We start from the raw sequence: 26411 nt of genomic DNA on the forward strand, positions 1-26411 counted from the left end.
TTTCACAAGGAACATGATTGGAAATTGTTTGATCGTTGGATAATACAAAATAATTAATTTTCCCCTTAGATCATCTAACATTTAGTTCGAGCATTGTAGCATCAATCTTTGAAATAGAAGAGGAAAATGGTAATCAAAAGGCAGACAACCAAGGAAATGCTCAAAACTACAAGTTTCTTCATTCAGAGTGAAACATAAGTTAATCAACACAACTACTTTATCCGTCTCTAGATCTAGTACATGATTTTCCACATCACAGGGGAACGTGAATCGTCAACTGCATCTTTCAGAATAGAAGAAACACATTTTGCCTTCGCTTGCGCTATCAATCTAGACCTCAACAAAGACAACACTTCCTTGTACCGTGATTGTTTTCTCTTCAATACTTGGATGTAAGCCACAAGTCCAAGCCATTCAACTTCTCCCTTCTCCACTTGAAAAATAGGGCAGAAAGTCGAATCAACATCCATAGAATGCATCCTTTTTTTTATGAGCTTGCGCATATACGTATCAATCAACAAAGCAAAAAGAAGGGTCTTAGAAATAAGCTTTGATAATTGAATTATACAACTTAGAACTGGGTAGTTTCAAACAAGAAAACACTTTACTAAAGAAATATACATGGTTAGCCTATTGGCCAACGCAAAACGCTTAATTTAACGTCATTTGAGAAAGAAAGTATTTAATTAAAAATACCAAGTTGTACTGAATGTTGAGGTAACAACTGAGTACATACCTGAAAGACCCTTCAATAATGCCTATATATGATTTCGCGCTGAGTCTGCAGATGTTAGACAAGTCATAGACATAGCAATGGAACTTCATTCCACATAGCAGAAAAGCCTGATAGATGTTTAATCTCACAACAACTGCTGAATTGATATTAGAATCGTAGAATATGGGATGGCATTTAGGCCGCAGATGATCACACAACTTTGCCTTCGAATGATGACCTGGTTTGCCTTGCCAGCAGACAGTAAGAGTTGAACTTAAATGGGTATTCAGGTACCTGATCAGTAGACAAAGATGAGTTACAGTTAAAATGAAGGTAGATTGTGCATTAATTTGTTTCCACAAATATATGAATCTGATGAAAGTCATGTTTCCACAAATATTCATACAAGTTTAGAGTTAGTATGACAATGCACAAGAAAAAGATTGGTTACCATTTGGATGATTAGGCAAAAACTACTAGAAGCTTATAAACAGAAAGCTTTTTGCCAAACAAAAATATATCATAATCAAATTCAATGCTTATATCTAGATGTACGTCCTAAAAGATATGTTTCCCCAAATACTCATATGTTTAGAATTAATATAAAAATAATATGCAAGAAAAAGATTAGTTAGCTTTTGGGTGGTTCAAATGTGATGTGATCAAATTTGGCATATTTATAGTTTCTTACTTTGATGACTGCACATTGTCTTTTTTGACATTATAGTAGCCAAACGAGCCACATATTTCCATGAGAATTCATAGCTATTTGTATATCACTGCTCTTCACAATGAATGTAGGAATGTTTTAGTTAAACCAGTCTACTTGTTACAGAGTTTGTTTCTTGTTATTCAGAAATTTTCTGCAAATTTTCATTAATTCTTGTGAATTATAGTTGCATTGTCTGAGTTTCAGCCAGTACCAAGTCATTGTTGATCTGACAATAATGAGATCAATATAAAAAATCCCAATAAACTCACCGTCTAACTGCTATCATAGTCATATCCACTGTTGTCAAGTTGCAAATCGAAACAAGAATCATTTTGCTAAATAGTGAATCGTGAATTGTAAAATTCACTTTATTTAGCATAATCTATAATTATATACATGTATATACATTTAAAAATACTGTGTTTAAAATGAAATAAATATCAATACAACAAAATTGCATATTTGTATTTGCATATAAAGCTATTTATAATAATATAATTGATTGATCTCTTTTTCTATTTTGCAAAAATGACAAAGTCTCATTTCATGCATTAAGCAAACAAAACTAAAAGTGAATCATAACGAATCCCAGTGAACTGCAACAAATCATAAGATTTACTCAATTTAAGATTCAACTAAGGAAATCAAAACCAACATTTTGGTTGAAATTCGCATCGAATCGTGAATCGTAAGATTTTAACAACCAAGACTACATCATTAGTCAAATAAGAAAGGGAGTTACCTTGTGTAGTCTGCCTGAACTTCTAAAGTGCAGCAATTGATAAACAAGCCACACCATCGAAGAAATGTGATACCGTCGTCCCCCATGTGCACCCGATTTGATGTAATCCCTGATTTCTGGTCAATATCAAAATTTAGGCCACATTTTTCCTGATTCATGTAGCAGTTGTATTCTCGAAAGCCTCTTTGCAACCTGGAGAAGAATCTGGCAGCCTGCTTCTTGCAGGTTGATATGAAAAGAAAGTCATCAATAAACCTAAATAGCATATATTTAGGAGATGACGTGATGACTGGGGACTCACTTCTCTTTACCTCAGCAGAAGCATCATAATCGTCATGTCTCTGATAAATATCCAGTAGAAGGTTCTGGATTCTTCTCAAGAAATGGAAGTATTACATTCGTTTCCAGATGCCCATAGTAAAAAGAGCAAAGCAGAGAAGATAAAACACTTCCTTGGGGTATACCAACATGTTGCAAGTAATATTTTTTATCTAATTGCAGCACATTCTGCTTCACATGCTCATTTAAATTAAAGTAAAGCTCTTCCTTCCTTATTTTTCTGCTCCAACCCTGAAATATTAGAAGCAGTAAATTAAAAGACAAACATAGCTTCTTCAAAAACGTAAACTATTCTTTCGAAAATCTCAATCCCAGCCTTGCTTAGTTGAGGATAAGTGAATATAGTAGAAGGATAAGTCCCTAAGGAGAAGTTGAATTAGGAGGCAAGCACTTGGTGCTTTGCAAGGGTGGGGAGGTTAACTCCCATTGGTGCTAATCTAACAATTACAAGTAACTTTCGCTGATAAAATATATATATATATATATATATAGGCTTAACGGTAGAGGGTTGGAATTTGCCTTGGTCACGCATTTGTTTATTTTCTAAGCGAAGGTCCATCACTCCATTCATAATTGTTTATAGTTCCTTGATGACCAACTAAGAAGCACAAACACGGACACAGGTATCAACACAGGGACAGTGATTTTCAAAAAAATTAATATACGGAAACAGTGAGGATACAAAAAACATATTTTTATGGAGGGTTGTGTGTTAGGTATGGACACAGCCGGAACGCTGTACTTGACCGGAAATGACTAAGATAAAGCAAAATGTCTGAAACACGTTGGTATTGGCCAAAACTTTGTTCGAGACGAAAGGCAGGGTTGACTGTAATGATTTGTTGCCTGAACTGGAATTGCATGAGATTAGCAAATATAATCCATATCTTGTTTTCTAAGGTTATTTTTTGTATCGCATCATATTCGTATCTCATGCTTGTATTTGTGCTTGATAGCTGATTACAGTTCTAGGAAAGTAGGTGCACAGAATTGTTTTTGACTCGTATACATTAAGTCGTCCTTGGGAGCATTACAACCAACCTTTGTAGCATCCATATTATGAAGAGCAATATCAAATAGAAAATGATGCTAGGAATATGGGTATGTGATGCCATCCATCAACGAACAGGTACAACAATTTTTATTTATTTTTTGCAGCAATCTAATTGAAACATTATATTAGATGCTTACTAGAATATTATAGGTTATCTTGTCACACGTAAGTGACATTTAAGTATATCGGGCAGGATAAACTTATTAAACTGGATGTAAAAGTTATCCTTACACCCCTTATGAACCTTTTTTGATGGATTAATCTTTTATCAACCCAACTATAGCTTTGAATGCCACTCTCATGTTGATCATGCACACTGAACATATAAGTGCATGCTGATGTAGGAAATCTTTCTGAATTTTCAGAATAGAGGCTATTTAAACGCTGAAACAGAAAGTAATTTAGCATTTTAATGATTAAATTGAAAACCAATAGGTAGGAAAAGAGATTAGGGTTGATTTGGGCTTCATTGGATAGGGTTTTGGGTTTAAATAGTAATCCAAAAATAGTAGCTTGGGTATGTGCACAAAGAAGGAGAAAGAGAAGAAGAGAGAAAGAGGTGTTTCACCCTTGCAAGAGTTAGGCAAATTCACACCAACTCAATCTCCAATTTCCATAATATCAACTCCATTGAATTATTGAAATTATATATATTTATAGGTTAAAGACTCTCTTACTCCTACAAGGACTAGGACTCAAATTTAGAAATTAAGAGTATTTGGTACCTACGAATAATATAGACCAGCTATCACTATGACTTCCATTTTTACTCCAACCCTTTTATGAAATCAAAAAATAAAAAAATTGACCCCTTTTCACCACAAAGACTATTCTAGACGTAGTATTAATGATCCATTTAATAACTTGACCCAAAAGAAAACCTATGGCCAACTCCCACAGCCCATGTACAGCAAATCATGAAATTACTAAAATCCACTTCACTACTAAACACTACCATAGACACTTTTTTTGGACCAAAAAAGCTTCTTCATGATCGTGAGACCCTTAGACTTCATACTTGTTTCGCCGTGCAATAGATGTTGCATCACGTGCATCTAACAAATCCAACAAAAGTTATGGAAGGATGTAAGAAGTGTTTCTTACAGCAGGTATAAGTTTATCTTGCTCTAAATAAAATAATATCATAAACATATAAATACAAATTGCAATAGTGTATATATATAATATATATCAAAGAGCAGTACAACATCAACTTCACCAAAAGCGGTTATAAATTACGAAAATCTAATAGAAACAAAAACAAAGTACAAAACAGAATGGGTGATATCCAAAAGCAATTCAATCAAAATACCTGATTGACAAGAATGCCATGCAATGAATGGTAAGAAGCAGAAGTAAATTTAGTAGAGCCAATGCTGATATCTTGGTCTGCTAGGATTATGTTCTGACGAACCCATAGAGATTTCTTCGTGCAGACAACTTGATGAGACAGCTTTAAAAGACATTCATCATTCTCTATAACATCCTTCATTACACTGAGCAACTTATCCTGATTAACAGAATCAAATGCTTTAGACACGTCACAGACAACAATGAATACAGAAGGCACAGTGGTTGACCCATTCTTCAAAACTGATAAGAAAGGGCATAACTTTCTGTAAACATCATCGTGTAATCGAATACTGATGAGCCTAGCTTCTCTGGTTTTTTCATCTGTAAACCTTTTAGGAAAGCATGCAAATCACGAAGTACATTGTTCACAGACTTGAAAGTGTCGTATTTAACATGTCTTGGATGCAAAGACAACTTACCCAGCAGCCCACAGGATAGAACTTTCAAAGAGTGTTCTTTTACTGGCATCCTTGATGATGCTTTAAGATTTGCTAGAACCCTAACTCCATTTCCTTTTGGACGAAGTCTAACCCTTGAAAACCCAAATGACCTTTTTCCTATAATGTTTCTAACTGATGCATCATTTAATGGACGATAGTTCTGATCATTCAAGTTCATAACCTTCTTCCAGATTGATTTTCGAAAATAAAATACATCTAGTTTCCCACGCTCACTTTCCGTGACATAGAAGTTTGCTTGCAGCAAGGGCACTACTAGGCATGAAAACAACCAAAAGATCCATTTCTCTACAATTTCATGTTTCATAGCATCAGCAACATTGTTTACTTGACTGCACTTCCTAGGCATATCTGCACTCTGCACTTTTGTGTGCTTTAGCACAAAATCATTCGAGCAGCATGAAGAGTGCTTATTTGACAGCAAAGGGAAAAATGATGTTTTCAACTTATGCATACACTGCTTTAAAGAGAATTTTTCAAATCTTCGAAGCCGAACAAACCTGGAGATGTTCCTCCTCAAAATTCTCCAATTAGAAGTAGTCCCAAGCAAGATCTGGAGGAACTATATTCCTGCAAACCCAGATAAATGACACCACTTGATTTTTTGTACAACAAGATAGACTTGGCACAAACTGATGATCACTTGTTTCAGGAGTTCTCTTGCCAAGGTCGGTCTCCAAACTACTACATTTATCAAGTGGTAACTTTCCTTGCTGTAGAACCTTAGCATGTCGTTTCCCAAGAGAATTTGTTTGGAATTTATTTCCCTGAGACCCAATTGCGACAAACATTACACTTTCTACTTCAAAGCAGAATAAAAATATTAACATATAGTTTATGAGGCATTGCTGCTTTTTTAATGAAAAGACAAAATGGTCAGGTGCTCATAAAGCTGATAAATACTTACATCCATAAGATTACATAAAATGAAAAAATTAAAAGAATTCTTTTATGGAGTAGTTCAAACATGCCTAGCTGAGAACTATTTGAACAAAACCTGAACATTACTATAGAAGAAAAAAATTACCATCGGGGGAACAAGACATTCTGACAGAAAAAATAAAGAAACCACCAAAGAAAAAAGGGGAGAGAGAGAGAGAGAGAGATGATAACTTTACAGTCCTCAATCTTATGGAACCCACCATTCCTCGAAGAGTATAAAAATACTATATTGCCTCTGTTACAACAACAAACATAGCAGTCTTCTGGGAAATACTAACCTCAAAGATGACAAAAATACTATATTGCCTCTGTTGCGACAACAAACATAACACAGTCTTCTGGGGAATACTAACCTCAAAGATGGAGCAAACTCTTCCTTCAGTATTTTGATCTGAGGATAGAATGGAACAGTGCTTTTCCAATAACCTCAAATGTTGGCAACGCCGAGCATTGTGTATGAGATTTTTAAGCAATTTAACAAGTGAGTGATATCTGGAGCCAAAAAGAATTGATTAGAACACAAAGTCAAAAACAGTAGTATAGTTTGGCCAATAAAGACCAGTCTCAGCATGTTGAGACTTCTGTCATATCAGTCCAACCTGTGTCTATTTTGACTGTCCCTCCCCATTTCAGAACCTCAGAACCACAACTGAGTTCTACTAGCACTTCTGCCACTCACTAGGAAATGATGAACAAAATTATGCAAGTGAAAAAATGCCCCCATGATATATATCATACTTCACAATCTTAAAGAATGATGTACAATATGAACCTTTCAACGGGACCTCACCTCAGCATTGTTTACACGAAAACCATCTCATTTATTCTTCTCCTTTATAGGTCGTAACAGTGTATACCGCATAAGTTTTCTTAGGCAGAGCCTATGATGCCTATGTACACCCCAAAGTAAGAAGAGGATCAAATAAACCGAAGTACGCACCAGAACTCATATATTTGTGAAAAAAATAATGTATGGTAATGCAAAATCAAGTTTATATTGAAGCTATTGCTCCACTTACAGGCATTTGTTGTTACTGAGACAGCAATTAGTGCTATGGAAGCATGGCTTTGACAGAACACTAAGAGTGGCATCAGATAAGCCAAATATATCCTTAAAAAGAACATTGGCACAAGAGAAACTGGGCTTCAAAGAATTCAATACATCTGAAGTAAGTTAAGTTGCATTAATTCTTTTCCAAGAAAAGAAAAATAACAAAGTTCCATAACATCCAATAACATCACAAAGTTAAAGTCAAGGCCTCAAAACAATAACAAACGGAAGTTCTTAAGCAATTAGCTAGTTGGGTATGATCATCTAATTAAAATTACGAAATCAAATAACGTTAACAAGAAACATAAGCGGCTTATGAGAGAGAGAGAGAGAGAGAGAGAGAGCTGCATATGCACGAAGTGGAAACTATATTATAAGTGACAGAAGAGGATACGTTTTCTTGGAAAAACTGATGAAGAACATTCCAATTTATAGAACATGAATTGCTTATCAATCCCAGCTTCTCTGGTGACACGCTGGAGAGTTTGCAGCACCAAACAACAAGAGCACTGCAGTGGCATCTGCAGATAGACCAAATCTAGAAACTATTAGAATCCAGAAAATAAGGGGAAAGGCTCTATACATGCAAAGAAACAGGAAAAAATCTTTTTGTGTGTGCATGTTGGGGGGAAGGCTCATATACCATTCAAAAAAAGCAGCCAAAGTCTTCTCCCCTGTCAGTAGGAAATATTTCACCTCAAAGTTCTCAATTAGCAATATGTCTTTTGGTCGGTGCTCCCCAAGTCTCTTTGATCGCCCTCAAGCATAAGAACCATTTACTCATCTCAAGTTCCATCAAGCATGATTTGAGATACTAAAGCATAATACGCAATATTGTAGCCTTATCACTATGGTCCAAAATAGGTTTGTTATTTAATACATTGTTTAGATAAAACTTTGACGTATAAATAAGTCTTCTAGAGTTTGAGATGATTCTGTAAGTTTTCTAACTGTAACATTGCCTACAGTGTTACATCTCATCTGATGCTTAACTCCTACCTAACATGACAACAATCAGAAGAAATGTATTGTGTTATTTCTATCTGGGTTTGGTTCATATCACCAGGAAATGACAGAGAACTCACTGATAACAGTATGTTTTGAGAGAACAGAAAAATATTCAGTTCTAATTTTTCTTGTCCTTGGAGAAATCTACATTGGCTTAATGAGTAACAGAAAAAAGAAACTATTGAAGGTAAAAGGGAAGATTTTATCCAGTGTCCACAGCATTAAAAATAAAGGCTTCTCCAATAATCATGGTCATCAAGGATCCAAAATTTTATTCAATACAATCACAAATTATGATAGAGTTAAGATAACCCGAAAGCACATTGAGTAAACATATTTACTGCTACAATATTCACTGTTTCAGGTATTTTACATAGGGTCTTGTTACATGTGCCCTAAAGGCTTAAAAAGATTGTACATACTTTATTACACTCACTTTTCATGCAAAATGTACAATCTTTTTAAGCTTCTTCACATATGAACCCTAAGAGCACACGTTAAAAAATCCTTTTACACATTTCAAGATTTTTGCCATTTTTTGTCTGCACTCTTCAAGGGGCATATGTTAATATATGATATTGCCAAAAGATACCAATATTAACTTATATTAGGACCCAATAAAATGATGCCACTATGTCATAAAGTTAGTAAGCTGCAATGTCACAGGTAACTTATCATCATCATACAAATGTTTAATATAAGCTAAATCTAAGATATTAGCTCTGACAAACTCCGTTTAATCTAGTTATATTTACTAATTCCAACAAACATCTTAACAGATACATTTGCAATAGTTGATCCATTCGTTGCAGGAACCTCCTACTAGGGATAACAATCCTCTCCAAAACAGCAATTCTGCAATTCAAAGCACGCCCAACAATTTTGTAAAAAATGCAAGACACAACACGTAGGGAATATGCACAAAAAATATAGTTTCATTTAAAGATAATAAAAAAAATAACTTAAAACTAATTTCTAGAATTTAAAAGAGGAGGGATTAATAAGTACAAATTTACAAAAAAAAAAACAATTCTTTAATACGTTTCATGAGTGTCTAAGCAATGGACATGTAATGTCACCCAAGTGTCCGAACTCCAAAATGTGTCCAAGTCTAACAAAATTTAAAAAATAATGGAACATGCTGGACATGTGTTCGACACATGCTGCGAAGTGTCCGACTAGTGTCAGGTGCACGACACGTTCACACCACCATTTTAGAAGTGTCAGTGCTTCTTAGCAACTAGGCAAAGAAAAGTGGCATAGCCATGAAAATCATGCAGTGGGGTCATTCAACAAAAATCATCAATGCTATATTTTTAATGAGCAATGCTAGGGACCCAAAAAAACACTATAAAAAATTCTACACAATACTCACATGGGTGTGTTTGGTAGTTTTTTTGGCATCCCTAGCATTTTTTATTTTTAATACACTCAATTTCACACAAAATCATCAAATTCAATTTTCACACAATACACTAATTTATAATATATTCGCAATCAATGTTACACGGACTCTTCTATTCCTCCTAGTATACCTGTGTCAACACTCACACCCAAAGTAGGATTCTCTAATTTTAACAGCGTTCGAAGAAGAAGCAGCTTACATTTGGTAATAAGGAAAACTTAATAATATTGATGAGAAATTGAAATCCCCATTTTTCCCTAAATCCCTTTTTATTCCAAGTACATTCCTAATAATTTACTTTTTATGTCAGAATATCATAATACCAAATCAAACCAAACCAAACCAAGCCTTAAATCCCATCAAATAGAGTCGGCTACATGAATCCTTCTTCTCCACGCGACTTTATCAAAGGCCATTTCATTAGTCAAATTAAGTAAATCCATATCTCTATTTACAATGCTAGCCAACGTTAATCTAGGCCTACCTGGTCCTCTAACACTTCCATCTACAGTCACTGCATCGCATCTATTCACTACTGCCTCTGTTGGTCGCCGTTGAATATGACCAAACCATCTCAATCAATTCTCTCTCAACTTATCTTCTATCTGTGCTACTCCTACCCATTCCAGAATACACTCATTCCTAATTCTGCATTGTCTAGTCTTACCACACATTCACCTTAGCATCCTTATCTCAACCACACCCATCTTATCTACATGTTGTTTCTTGATTGCCCAACACTCCGTCTCATACAACATCGCTGGTCTAATAGTCGTTCTATAGAACTTACCTTTAGTCTAGTGGGTATTCGTTTACCACACAGTACCCCAGACGCACTTCTTCACTTACACCATCCCGCCTTAATCCTATGAGCCACATCCGTATCAATCTCCTCCGCTGTTGTGATAATCGGCCCTAAATAATAAAAATGTTCACTCTTAGACAGTTTTTGGTTCTCAATCTTCACTTCTCCTCTGCTTTCATTGTTACTATTATTAAATTTACACTCCATATACTCTGTCTTAGTTCTGCTTATCCGAAATCCTTTAGATTCAAGTGTTTTTCTCCAAATCTCCAACTTTGTGTTAACTCCTTCTCTAGTCTCATCCACTAGCACGATATCGTCTGCAAAAAGCATACATCAGGGCACGTCATCCTGAATATTTCTCATCAACTCATCATAATTAAAGTAAAAAGATAAGGACTTAAGGTAGATCATTGGTGTAACCCGACAGTGATAAGAAATTCATTCCAACCGGCGATCTAATAGTGGTCACCACCCCTTCAAACATGTCCCTAATCACATCAATGTAATCTTTTGTCATCTCTTTCTTCTATAACACCCACCATATTATATCCTGAGGCACTCTATCATATACTTTCTCAAGATCGATAAATACTATATGAATGTCTCTTTTCTTTTCTCTATACTTTTCTATTACTCTCCTCAAAAGATAGATCGCTTCCATTGTTGACCTGCCAGGCATAAACCCAAATTAATTTTCTGACACCTTTGTTATATCTCGCAATCGGCGTTTCATCACCCTCTCCCACACTTTCATTATATGACACATTAGCTTGATTCCTCTATAATTGTTGCAATTCTGGACATCTCCTTTATTCTTATAGATTGGCACTAAAATACTCTTTCTCCACTCATCTGGCATGTTCCTAGTCAACAGAATTTTGCTAAACAACCTAATCAACCAAGCAACTCCCTTTTTACCAAAACACTTTCAAGCTTCAATAGGGATATCATTGGGTCCTAAAACCTTATTTGATTTCATCTTCTTAAGTGCAATCTCCACTTTAAAGTTCCTAATCCTGTGATAGAACCTATAGTCTTGGTTTATCGTAATACTGGCTATTTATTCCCCTATAGACGTACCTCCATGTTCCTCATTTAATAGTTTCTCGAAATAGTTTTTCCATCTTTCCTTAATCTCTTCATCCTTCACCAATACCTTAGAATCATCATTCATTATGCACTTAATTTGATTAAAATCTCTTGTTTTCCTCTCCCATATCATAATACGCAATATATTTAAATGTTCAAGGCATGTCTACGTATCAATACCCAACTTTTCGATGCGTATCACAATATCCATTTAGGGCTTAGGAAGGTTTGACGCTTGGACACTCACCCACACTTGATACTAGTATCTAAGACCATGCAACATAGTTTCCGATAACATCAATATAAGTAACTAAACTTGTCTAATTATATTTAAAAACATAACTTGGGGATATTAATACTATCAGTTCAACAAAAGTCAAATAAAGACATCAATTTTACAATTGTCCACAACGAGTTTTCATTTTCTAAAAATGCTGCATGATAACCTCACTACTAATTCTATCAAATGTGAATTTTATTTTTTATTTATTTATTTTATTTAAGTTAACTTTTCCATCTGGTTCATGCTACTTAAACAGATTCTAGAGGCTTTATGGAATGACAGCTAGTTAGCAGCCTCAATTATATACAGTATTGATTTAGTGATTTTTGTTAATAATTTGCTTCAGGACTGCTACATTGAATTTTTCTTTGATTAGTTTCAGTCAATAACTAGAATTTGATTTTTTTTTCCAGTCAATAAGTCCTATTCTTTAGGATATTGTTAGTGTTATCAGAAATCTTGGTTTGTTACCATAATTTTTGGGATTCATTATCTTTTCAGTTTAGATATTCTTACTATAAATGTAATGCACCAGTATGAATGAAAATCATCACTCTTTGCTGCATCATATCAGCTTTTATCATTTCCTGTTTTTTATTCTTTCATTTCATTCAATTTCTATTCTTCATTTTTCTGTTTTTCTTCTCTTCTCAAAAACTAACAATTTTGTTAATGAATGAAAGACAAAAAAATCAAGATAAGAAGAGCATTAATTCCAGAACTTCAACTATAGTAAAAATCTAAATAGAAGTGTTTTAAGTATATCAAAAATCCCTAATTGGTTGATAAGATGAAACTGCAAAACACAGAGAAATAAGAGTACAAGAAATGCATAAATCCAAATTTTGTTTGACAAATTCTTCAAAAATAAAAAAACACTGTTCTTCCTGAATACTTACACTTGTGTTCAAACCAGATTGAGGCCTCTCAGATGGTCTCTCTCTATCGCTCATAGTTTTTGTACATTGGGTCGAAGAATAGGTTTCTTGAATGTCCAATTGCCTACGCTTCCTGTGGCGCTGCCAACTAAATTGTCTTAGACGCTTTCTAGACTTTGCTGTAATCTGGTTTGAGCATTCTTGGTGTTCCCCATTTGTATTTCCTTCGGTATTAGCATTATCAGTTCCAGTGCATAATGTAGCTTCCCCAGACAAACTCTCCTGATGGCTCTTGATCCCACAATTCCTGCTGAATGAAGTTGAATAACTTGTACCGTTACAACCAAAACAACCAACTAAACTTGAGGGAACAATATCACCAAAGGCACTGTTGGATTGCTCTTTCTCTGACATTAAGTCAACTTCATCAATTCTTTTCCTTTTTTTTCCAGATCCTGATAAAAAGTTTGAAGACAATCACCAATCTGTCAAATTCCTAAGGGTATAATATCTGATCAATCTTGAGGAAGTAATGACTTCAAAAACTACAGATTAATTAATTGAAAAAGGAAATAAAATAAAAAACAAATTGTACAAAAGCAAATGAAAACAGAGTAAAATATAACCAGTAAAAGAAGAGAAAGATGAATTGCTGCTACAATAAGGTAAAGAACATAAAAAAAAATCGTAACAGTACAGTTTAAGGACAGTCCAAAAATGAATCAGGCCTAATATGTCAAGAAAAATATCCAGTAAAGGCATCAAGTGCCCAAAGATGATGCAATTAATAATCAAGGTTATACATGAATTCACAACGGAATAGGTAGTTGTTATATAGATAACGCTTCATTTGTTTTGGTGGAAAACAAATTTGCGCTTTACTGTATTTGGTATGATGGAAAACAAAAATCAATGGAAAGGAAAATGAGTTGATTTGGGAGGAAAATATTTTTCCACCTTCAAAAAGGCATAAAACATTTTTCAGACCTAACTAGAATTACCACTACCACCGCCACTCCCTCACCACTACTGCCACCACACCAGCTCCACCATCATCACCCCAACTTACCACCACCACCATCTTGCCACCACCACTGCCACCAACCCGCCACAACTAGTGAATGTGTCTTTAGAAAAAAAATTAATTTTAGGCTGATTTTCTTTTCTTTTTTTCTTATTTTTTTTATCAGCAAAATCTGCCAAATACTCCACCCCTCCCAAACCCACCGCAACACCCATGACCCTACCAGGACTTGAACCCCTAACCTCCCCATGGGAGCGTTGGGGTGACGCCAATATGCCACAAGGCCATTTGCTAGGTTGATTTTCTAGTTGCTCTAAATAATATTCATGTTGTGAATGAAAGTTCTTGTTTATATAATTATTTGGAAGCATGAAATAATAATGATTTTCCCCACTAGCCAAACAACAAAAAAAAATTTCCGGCTCATTTCAGGGTTGCAACCAAAACAGGAAAATGCAGTTTTGGTAAAAAGCATGCTTAAAGCGCAAAGCACAAAAACTTTTCTGTGTGTTTGGTTTCAGTTTTCTAAATTCAGTTTTTTGAAAACTGAATTTTTTATTTTTCGTGTTTTTTTGTTTTTAGTGAATATTTTTAAATTTTAAGCAATTTTTTTTTTTACTTTTTTAGATATACCTTACTTAGATGTATCTAAATAGTAAAATATTTTTAAAAATTTAAAAATACGCAAAATACAAAAAATGTAGCTTATTTTTGTATTTTTTTTTTTTTTTTGTATTTTTGGTATTTAGTGAATTTTTAAAAAACAAATTCACAAATATTATACTTTTTAAGTGTATTTATGTTAGGTGTGTCTAAAAATTAAAGAAAAACGCTTAAATTATTAAAAAAAAAATCAGTGAAAACAAAAAATTACGGAAAAATGAAAAAGTAGAATTTTCTGAAAACTAAAACCAAACTGAGTGCTTAGTAGTTAAAGCAAAACATATATACAAAAGTGCACTTAAAACATACTCTCATGATTACTGTTTTAAGTTTAGTTTTAGCTCTCTGACTACTGTAATACTCTGTTGTGGCATGCTGCTATTTTTTTATTTTTTGGGTTGAAATGGCTCTAATAATCTGAATTTTTTCTCTCGTTTACACTGATTCCTATAAGCATAAATAGCCTAATAATTGTATTTTTGTTCTAGATAATGAATCCTCCTCCTCCCAATGAAACGCCCCCTGCTTTTAACCAAGGGTTTGATGCCCAAACTACTACCCCTTCACCATAGAGAGAAGCCTCCAATACCACCTAAGACCAAAGTAGGGTACAGGTAAGTCAAAAGCGATGCCTAGTTGGCTGGTTGTGTTCGTGGTTTTTCCCTTGAAAAGAATTTTCCTCAAGGTTTTCCATGTTAAATCAATGTGTCTACTATCTTGTTGCGATTTGTCTGTGGATGCTTTTAACAACATATGTTTAACTTGGCTAAGTTAAATTTTCAAATCGGTTTAACTTGAGGGAAGAGAAAACCAACTAATCATTAGAAAACTAAAACTAACATCCAATTGATTTTTTAATTGGTAAAATGTTCCTTGGAGTTTTGCCAATTCACTCTCTTCTGACACCAACAAGTTTGACTTTGCGACTTCAGTTTAGAAGTTCTTGAAAATATTATCCCAACTTCAACAATTGACTAATTATTTGGCCTATCAATCTTTTTCTTTCTATCTTCACATATCAATAATATTATCATAACATAAGACGACAACTAGAGTTTTAGTTTGAAGGAAGATATGTCACATTCAACTTACAATAAGGAGAACTTGAAATTTAACTGTGATGTAATGGCATATTGACCTCGTTTGGGATGTTGGCTATTTTAGTTGGTTTTTTGGCTATTTTAGCCAATGAAAAAAAGTTGCGTTTGGGATGTTATGAGAGAAAAAGTGATTGATTGATGTGTAAGATGTGACAATTTGTCTTATTGGCTATTTTAGGCTTTTTTTTGCCTTTATTGGCTAATTTAGCCTCAAACCAACACCCCCATTAGCTCCCTATGAAAGCTAATGCTTCAAAAGGAATTATTCAGGAAGAATAATAAATGACATACATAAACACAGTCAGAAACAGCCAAGCCTATTTTTTAGCCAAATATGTGTGTAGTAGATATAGCAAGACGAAAAAACAAAATTTGTGTAGCCAAGTTGATATTTAGCATTTGTCTTATTTCCAACAGTACTTTTTTTACCCTTTTTGCTAAGCATTATTCCCAAGGAAAAACAATAGGCTACGTATATATTAGTTGTGTAAAAACATATATATCCCTACATGCATACATAACAAGTGTGAGAGAAGCCACTCTGTGTGTAATATGCCAAAGATTTTGAGGAGTGCCTTCCATAAACATATACGATCAAATTTCGGAAAGGCATCATCCCATCGAACTGAGAGTTTCCAAAGAACAATCATTTGTAATACAATAAAACATTCACGGTGAGTGAGTTAACAAGGGGGGTTACACAACCAGGATCAATTTTTAAAAAATGGTCTAGTAGTAAAATATTTCTGCATACATAAATCTAATTCAGAATGGTTAAAAACACGTAAAGGATTTACCCAGTGTAGCCCACTTTGTATACAAATTTCAAACCATATAACATTAGAAACCTGATAAACCATTTTTCATTTACGCACACTATTTGATAGATAAAAGGACAAATAAACCTTGTTACATGAACTCTTCTATTTCTCTCAGTACTTATGTCTACAAGATATGACAAAGGTAAGGGTGTGGGATGTGTCTGATGTCTATACCTGATTTAAAAACTTGGATCCTCTAATTTTTTTTACAATTTTTGAAAAGGAAGAAACTCACATTTGCTAATAAAGAAACATTTCAAGCTTCTCACATGGATGCAATATAGAAATTTCATATTCTTTCTAAATGCTATTTAATTTCAAGGACATTGTTACATAACTTATAAAATATCTAATAATACAATATGTAATATATATATGTCCATGGCACGTCCCCAATGCAATATCCTAAGATTTAGGTTCATAAAGGAGTAACACTCGGACACACACCCGCATACAATACTTGTACCCCAGTCCGTGCAACATTTAAAAAAAAAAAAATTAAACTGCAAATTGCATCCCATCTTTTCACTAGTATAAGAAAAAATGATAAGAATAAAATATGATGAACTCAACATATAGTCAGATATCTTCAAGAAATGAATAAGATCCAATTCTTCTTTACCGAGGACAAGTGAAGAATGCTGATAATTAGGCTTTGATATATGCTTTGATTTAAAGCAAAAATCACTGATAGGAAAACCTGCCACCTGATAGTGTTGCTTTCGAGGAAGTGGCAAAAATATTGAAGTATACTTCAACAAATACACCATGATTCCATCCCCAACCTGCATATCATATTACCCTGATCATCTATAATATACACACACAGATGTTCCAAAGAAGAAAATAAAGTGATGATTTCAAACAAAAAACATGTCAAAGTACCCATTACCTACCCTTCTTAAGAGAAGGCCCCATGCTAAACAAGTTAAAAGCTCTATGGTGGGGCTTGAACGGTGCCGCTGCCAGATATTACATGGTAACTATCAATACAGAAGCATTAATTATCAACCAACAAACTGCTCCACCTTAATCATACAAACCATTTAAATTCCTTCTAACAGAAATAGTAAAATAATGAAATTAAGATAACCAATGGCATGTTACTTGCCATTTGCATGGCCTTGTATGCCCAATAAGGTACCATTCACATGAACAAACCAGCAGTTTCAGTAAATTGTACAAATTTATCCCATAATTCTAATGCATTACAATTTCAATAAGGCTTGTTTTTTTGTGCTAACCAGCTTACTCGCAATATTAGTATCAGCATCCATAACCTCAAGGATGTAATAGCCTCTGCTTCGACACTGCATCTATTAGGTATTGCTTCAATTTGTCAGGTAAACAAATTTCCTGCAACAAAGCTGCAGTAACCTGGTTAACCCAGGTGCACGTTTAGCAAACAAAACAGTATCTTCTACCCACAAAAGCTCCAGTACATCAAGAAGTATTCAAACCAATGTGGCCATGCTCAGCGAAGAAGTAACTCATTTAACAAGCAATTGATATGCAGTAAACTCAACTCAACAATGCTAACCCCCAAATATTTGGCCTCAGTTACAAGGATCCGGTTATGCAGAATCAATGCTCTAGGCTGAGTAGAGCTTACGTACTACAGCACGTAGCTTCTCCGTTGAGTAAATCATCATAATTCATCACATCACAAAATCAACCCACACCTCTTTTGGCCTTCCTCTCATCATTTTGGCACCTTCCACCTCAATCTACATTACACATAACCAAACCATCTCAAACAACTTCCACTCATTTCATCTTTAAATGACGTCTCTTACAACTTCCCTTGAATTCATTCATTTCTTGTACTACCTCATCCATCTAAACATTTTCATTCCAACAAAACCTACTTTAAGTGTAAATTGTTTCCTTACTAAATTTTAGGGTTAGTTACTCAGACACCCTCTCAACAATCATTGAAATATCACTTTAGCCCCCTCAATTTTAAAACCTTTCATTTAGACCCCTCAACTATTAAAAATTGTAAATATGCCCCATTTCTGGATGGGACCCCTCAACTTTTAATTTGAAAGAGATTTCAAGAAATGAGTTTCAATCATCCAAGGGAGAAGACCTCTAATCTTTCCATAAGGCCACATTCCCTTATTTTTTGCACGCATTTGCAATATGGCTAACATCTATTGACAAGGTCTACATTCTCCAAGTTGATTGTATACTATGAGTTTGATTGCTGACTACCCTATATGCAGAGTATTGACTTTGACAAACTAAACAATGGTTTGACTGTCCTCAAATTTTTATCAGTTATACAAACAACACAATGAAAGTCTGACAAAGTCACTAAAAAGCCAGCACAGCTCTTGATGAGAAGAGAGAATACATATCCTGACATACCTTGTAGATAAAGGCAGAGTGTTTGAATATACTCAAAGTATGAAACTTCGAATGTTCAAGAATAGTTACTCTTTTTAAACAAAAATTTGTAACATATCTATCAAAAATATCATCAATACCATGATTATGCAACAAAAAGGTCAAAAAGGTTTAATGAGCATATTCATACTGGTTAATAGTAAAAACAAGTTTTGACAAATAAGAACACGGAAGCTAAGATAAGTTTCCAAATGCATTAAGGGAATGACAATCCTAATGAAAAGGGTTCCATGTAGCTGGTAGAAAATTTAAAATGCACAATAGAGAAGAACAAGATAGACAATAGCATAAAAACGAGAAGTTCTCACGCAGCCAACTCAGAGCAAGAGAAATAAAGTTTTGATACAACGTAAAGGAATCATCAACTCAATGATAATAGCAACAAAGTAGCACAAAGATAGAAGTTCATCAGAAAATCACTTGCCATATCATAATCACTGCATAAGACATTTGATGAAGGGGAATGCTGGTGCATTATCATTTCGATAGTCCCTTTAACAATCTGTAACCATAACAAGTACTAACAGGTCAGATATACGGGATTTACATAAATCTTAACTGTTCTAATAGCATTTGAGAAATACTTGGCTTGCTTTTTAGAGAACAAATTGTTTTCATGCTCTCAAAAGTTAAGATAAGTTTTTTCCAAAGATACTGCCTAGTCATATTAGGGCAACTTAAATAGAAAATATCCCGGCACATAAATTATGATGTATTAATTCAACTAGCAATGTAAAGGCACATTGACACAAGCCACAAAACAAGCGTATTAAGATGTTTTCTAGCCATACAACCATAAATATGACAAAAGGACTATCAATTAGTGACCAATAACAAATATAAAAGATAAAGACAAAGACACAACTGCATTTAAAAAAAAAAAAAAGCATGCATTTCTTGAGCCTAGAGCATACTAAAAGGCGCAAGTCCAAGGACTTTATGTGCGCCTGACTAATACATCTAATTTTTGTTTTGCAGATTGAAGCAAGATAGAAATTCACCTAAGGTAGGGTAACTCAAACATGAAACAAGGGAAACATAAAATGAAATAAGAAGCACAAGTTTCCAACATGTTTGCCTTTAGGCCATAATACCCCCATTTAGAAAAAAGCAATGATGACTAAGGTGACACCATTCCCTTTCAAGTGAACGTAGTAGAAGATCAAAAATCTCCTGACAACAAAAGAAAGAATGAAATAAAGAAATAAAGGCCAAAAAAACTACATATTACCCATTATCTTCCCCAAAAAAGACTAGGTCAACAATCTTTTGTTGGTTCATGAAGAATCTAAATGAAAATGACATTGAACATGCGAGAAATAGAACAAACACATTTTGAAATATCAATGGGTTTTTATTTCCCTAGTAATAATCATAACAATCTACTTTTTTCCACAATGCCACTTAGACGATCATCTTGTTTAGTGATTTTTATTTATTTACCTTTTTAATGTACTTAATCTAATCTAGATGCACTAAAAATAAAATATTTGTAATTTTTTTTTTTTTAAATTCATTGAAGTCAAAAAAATAAAAATACCACATTTTCGTTTTATTGCCCTTTTAATGAACTCTTTCACATTGATTTCACAAGGTTAGACACATCTAAAGAATAAAATAAGATTACAAAATTAATAAAAATATGCAGGAAATTTTCACTAAAAACTACCCCAAAAATAAAATTAAAAACAATCTTTTAAAACTAAAACTAATAAGTCAAGAAACCGAAAACAATTCCAAACATGCTAACAACAGGCAAAACGAGGGAGAAGGGTGCAAATTGGTCCGTTCAGTACACACCATTAACAGATTAAATTTATATTTCAATAATATTCTCAAATAAAAAGACCATAAAGGACAATATGAGGGTGTATTCTACTCATTCAAATATTTCATATTTAAAAATACAAAATACTCTTCACACCCTATCATCACCTATAGGGTTTAGGGTTTAAACATATAAACACTGTATTATTTCATCATCTTCACCGTTAACATATTACGCTCATGATATCATTCATTATCAATTAGCTCACTTTATTTTCTTCTCCGTTGTACTTATTTTCCAAACTCAAAACATTATTACCTTTAAAGATCTAAGGTTTAAGTATATTGAAATCGATTAGTTTTGAAGATTTGCACACCGTGGATAACGCTGAGATAGTTGGTTCCGATATAAACATTGAAAATGTTAGTTTATGATTTAGCTTTTTGATTTTTTATTTATCTCATTCGTATGTTGGGAAGATGAATTGGTTTGTCATGTGTTCGGATAATCAGAGTCGACCTTTTACACAATGTTTGATTATTTATATTTGAACAACACAATTTTGTTCAAATTATTAAAATTGATCAAATATTACATGTTCATACATTAAAAATTGAACATTTTAAGTTAGTTCGGTTAAAATAAATTAAAATTTTATTCTTTGTTTAGATATAAATTTTTGAACCCATTAAGTCAGTATTCATTGGTTATGTAACAAGGTTGAAACTGATTGTGTTGTTGAATACACAATCGAATCAAGGGTGAAAATGGCAATCTAAAACGATGATGAGAGTTCAATACTGACGATGAAGATTAAAACCGATGAATATGAAGGCCGAATGAAACCCTCCACGGGCAATCTGAAACGACGAGCATTCAACACCGACGATAGAGATCAACACTAGCAAAGATGGAGGCTGAATGAAACCATCCGCCGGCAATGAAGTTCAACACCTACGATGGAGATCACCACCAGCAAAGATGGTCTCTATTTTGAAGATGGAGAGTTTTTGGTGTGCATAGTAGTAAAGATGGAGAGTTTTGGTGTATATTGAAACAGACAAGTGGTGACCATAGGGTAGGAATGGAAAAGCTAAGCGGTGAATTAAGGTGTCGTTTGAGAATATGTTATTTTAATAATTTTTTCATTTTTTACAAAAAAAAAATATAAAAAAATAGAAAGCATGATATAACAAGGGAGCTTTTTTGATAAATCCTTTTTCTAAGAGGTTTATTCCATCCAATCCATATTCTTTTTAACTATTCCATTAGGTCCTATTTGAGGTACGAAGACTAAAATACCCTTTTCATCTACTTATGTTCCATTTAGTTCACACTATTTTCTTATGTTTCAATAAGTCCTATGGGTGACATAATTACCAAAATACCTCTAATGCGAATGTTCACATCGTTAATATGAATGTTCACACTGTCAATGTGAATGTTCCTATTTGAGGTAAGAAGACCAAAATATCATTTTTATCTACTTATGTTCCATTTAGTCCACATTATTTTCTTATGTTTCAATAAGTCCTATGGGTGACATAATTACCAAAATACCCCTAACATATGGGTGACATAATTACCAAAATACCCCTAATGTGAATGTTCATATCGCCAATGTGAATGTTCACACTGTCAATGTAAATGTTCACACCGTTAATGTGAATGTTCCTATTTGAGGTAAGAAGACCAAAATACCCTTTTCATCTACTTATGTTCCATTTAGTCCACATTATTTTCTTATGTTTCAATAAGTCCTATGGGTGACATAATTACCAAAATACCCCTAATATGAATGTTCACATCCTATGGGTGACATAATTACCAAAATATCCCTAATGTGAATGTTCACATCGTCAATGTGAATGTTCATATCATCAATGTGTAGGGGCTTAGCCTAGCCCGGGCCGGGGCCAACCCATGTAAAGCCTCGTGGGTGCTTGCTAAAATTCGGGTCGGGTCGGGCCGGGCCGGGCCGGACCACGGGCCAAAAAATTAGGCCTAGGCCCTAGCCCTGGCACAAAGGTATTCAGGCTTTAGGTGCCCCGGTGGGTCGAGCCAAGGGGCTTGGGCCTAGACTTGGGCTTGGATCGGGCTTGGGTGAGCCTCGCCATTTTTTTTAATTCTTTTTAATTTTTTCTCCCAAAATTTTATTATTTTCCACAAAAAAGACACCGGGCCTCTAGTGGGCCGGGTCTCGAGCTGAGCCTTAAATGGGCCTTATGTGGACCGAGCTTCAAAGTGATGGCCCAGGTCCTAGCCCAAGTTCTCGGGTTGGGCTCGGGCCCGGGCCCAAACGAGCTTGCCCCGGGTCGTGGGAGGGCTTCGGGTGGCCCACGGGCTGCGGGCCAATTTTACACTCCTATCAATGTGAGTCAATGTTAATATTCACATTGTCAACAGGTCGAACCCGCTCCGGGCCGCGGGCCAATTTCACACTCCTATCAATGTTAATGTTAACATGTCAATGTGAATATTCACATTGTAAACGGGCCGGGCTCGCGGGCGGGTTTCGGACCGCCTACGGGCCACGGGTCAATTTTACACTCCTATCAACGTGAATGTTAATATGTTAATGTGAATATTCACATTGTTAATGAGCCGGGCCGAGCCTGCCCCGGGCAGCCCACTGGCCGCGGGCAGGTTTCGGGCCGCTGGCCAATTTTACACTTCTATTAATGTGAATGTTAACATGTCAATGTGAATATTCACATTGTCAAAGGGACCGGGCCCGCCCCGACCCAGGGGGGAGCTTCGGACCGCCCACGGGCCACGGGCCAATTTTACATTCTTACCAATGTGAATGTTAAAATATAAATATTTACAGCCCGCCCCGCCCTAGGCAACGGACGGGCTTCGGGCCACCCACGGGCTGCGGGCCAATTTTACACTCCTATTAATGTGAATGTTAACATGTCAATGTAAATATTCACATTGTAAACGGGTCAGGCCGGGCCCGCGGGCGGGTTTCGGGCCGCCTACGGGCCGTAGGCCAATTTTACACTCCTATTAATGTGAATGTTAACATGTAATGTAAATATTCACATTGTAAATGGGCCGGACCGGGCCGGGCCCGCGGGCGAGTTTCGGGCCGCTTACGGGCCACGAGTCAATTTTACATTCCTATCAATGTGAATGTTAATATGTTAATGTGAATATTCACATTGTCAACGGGCGAAGCCGGGCCGGGCCGCCCACGGGCGAGTTTCGGGCCGCCCATGGGCCCCGGGCCAATTTTACACTTCTATCAATATGAATGTTAACATGTCAATATGAATATTTACATTGTCAACGGACCGAGCCCGTCCTGGCCCGGGGGCGATCTTCGGGCTGCCCACGGGCCACGGGCCAATTTTACATTCTTACTAATGTGAATGTTAAAATATGAATATTTATATCATAAAATTGCTAACCGTTCAAAAATATTTGTAATGGTATCAAAATTAAATATAAGAGCATAAGAGTCTAAAAAAAAAGTGTAAATAAAAAAAAATGACTTTATAGAATAAAATTATACATACGTGAGACTAAATGGGTTAATAAATTTCTTCATAGACTTTTTGGGTTAAAACACTTCTAAATGAGATTTATCAATAAAAATCCCATATAACAACTTAGATCTTTTAATTTTTTTTTTGACTAAAATATATAATTGACAAACAATTCGTAAAAATATTTTTAAATTTTAAAAATTATTTTAAGTCTCTACTTTAGTGATGCGTGTTATTCTTATAAATAAATAATAAACAATGATTAGTCCTCCCATCAAAGATAATTGGTAGTATAAAAATACGGGGCTTTTCCCATGTTAAGCCTCTTTTGCATCTTATTTCTCAAACTAGGCCTAGTTTGGACGGATTTCCCAAACTAGGCTAAAGCGCTATTACAAATCCCGTTTTCACTGTTTAGAGCCCAAAATTTGATGAATAGTGAATGCGCTATTGCAAAACGCGCTTTTAATTAAGAAATCGTTGTTTCAAATCGCGCTTTTAACATAAAAAAAATTTTCTAAAAAAAACGCTATTTTAAATCGCGTTTTTACTGTGCATAAATTTTTTTTTATTTTTTTTATTTATAGAAAACGTTATTTCAAATGACGTTTCTACTGTTGAACCAAGACCAACCCACACTCTGACATACAGAGACACCCACACACACCCACAACACTAAAGCATTGAAATAATATAATTTTTATATATAATAATAATTTATAATAATCAATTATATAATTTTTATAATTTTCGTAAATATAAATCAATTTTAGGTTATGGATTGTTTGATTTATAATACGTATGTAAGGGTAAAAATTTTTATAATCAAAAATAATTTTTACAATTTTTATAATCAAAAATAATTTATAAATTATCAAAAATCTATTATAGATTATTATTTAAATATATAATAATTTTATATATTTATATATTTACTTTAAATAAATTTTTATTTAAATAATTTATAAATTTTTATAATCTATATAATTTATAGATTATTATATAAATAATCTATTATAGATTATTATTTAAATATATAATAATTTTATATATTTATATATTTACTTTAAATAAATTATTATTTAAATAAATTTTTATAATCAAAAATAATTTTTGCAATTTTTATAATCAAAAATAATTTATAAATTATCAAAAACAATTTATAATATAAAAATTATATATATAATACATACGTATTATATATATAATACATACGTATCAAAAATAATTTATTTAAAGTAAATATATAAAAATTATATATATAATACATACGTATTATATATAATTTATTTAAAGTAAATACATACGTATTATAAATTATTATAAAAAATTTTATAATACATACGTATTATTAATTATTTTTGATAATTTATAAATTATTTCTGATTATAAAAATTACAAAAATTATTTTTTATTATAAAAATTTTTACCCTTACATAGGTATTATAAATCAAACCATCCATAACCTAAAAATGATTTATATTTACGAAAATTATAAAAATTATATAATTGATTATTATAAATTATTATTATATATAAAAATTATATTATTTCAATGCTTTAGTGTTGTGGGTGTGTGTGGGTGTCTCTGTATGTCAGAATGTGGATTGGTCTTGATTCAACAGTAGAAACGTCATTTGCAATAATGTTTTCTATAAAAAATAAAAAAAATATAAAAATTATATGCACAGTAAAAACGCGATTTGAAACAACGATTTCTTAATTAAAAGCGCGTTTTGCAATAGCACTTTCACTATTCATCAAATTTTGGACTCCAAACAGTAAAAGCGCGATTTATAATAGCACTTTAACCTAGTTTGAAATATCCGTCCAAACTAGACAGTTTGGGAAATAAAATGCAAAAGAGGCTTAATATGGGAAAAGCCCCTAAAAGTACACATACATAGAGAGAGAGACCTCGTCTTGGGACCAGCGACAGTCGGGACGGAAAGTTGAGAGAGGAGGAGCATTGTCGGAGACGACAACGAAGCAGTGAGTTAAGAGTTTCCGATACTCAGAGGGGTCGTCTGGCCTGAGGAGGAACGACACGTAACCTTGGCCGCTGCAACCGATGCATCGCCGCCCTTTGCAACGGCACTCGGCCGGCGGCGGAGATGGTGGAATCAAAGAGATGACGGTATCGGCTAGAGTGCGAGCGCGGTTGTGGAATAACCTCCATAGAACCTCCGGTACTCTCTTCCGCTTCTTCGCCATTGCCACAGACAAATGAGAGAGTTGGAAATGGAATGGAAATTCAACCTAAAAAATTACAGAGGGTTTAATTTCTGTGGT

General features: G+C 34.2%; 1 pseudogene across 1 annotated transcript; it reads right to left on the reverse strand.

Moving 5' to 3' along the window:
* LOC114295989 (telomerase reverse transcriptase-like) lies at positions 1–26405 on the reverse strand (annotated as a pseudogene). Its single transcript, XR_014331197.1, has 15 exons — positions 26037–26405; positions 19241–19359; positions 18819–18915; positions 17690–17761; positions 17342–17407; positions 17068–17230; positions 12859–13292; positions 7761–7887; positions 7335–7479; positions 6541–6807; positions 6345–6355; positions 4875–6256; positions 2170–2739; positions 733–1009; positions 1–494 (listed from the first exon to the last, which is right to left on the reverse strand). The product of XR_014331197.1 is annotated as a telomerase reverse transcriptase-like (transcript).
* Between the last annotated feature and the right edge of the window lie 6 nt (positions 26406–26411).

The sequence above is a fragment of the Camellia sinensis genome, chromosome 5 (assembly GCF_055761805.1).
Source record: "Camellia sinensis isolate YWXY chromosome 5, ASM5576180v1, whole genome shotgun sequence".
NCBI lineage: Eukaryota > Viridiplantae > Streptophyta > Magnoliopsida > Ericales > Theaceae > Camellia > Camellia sinensis.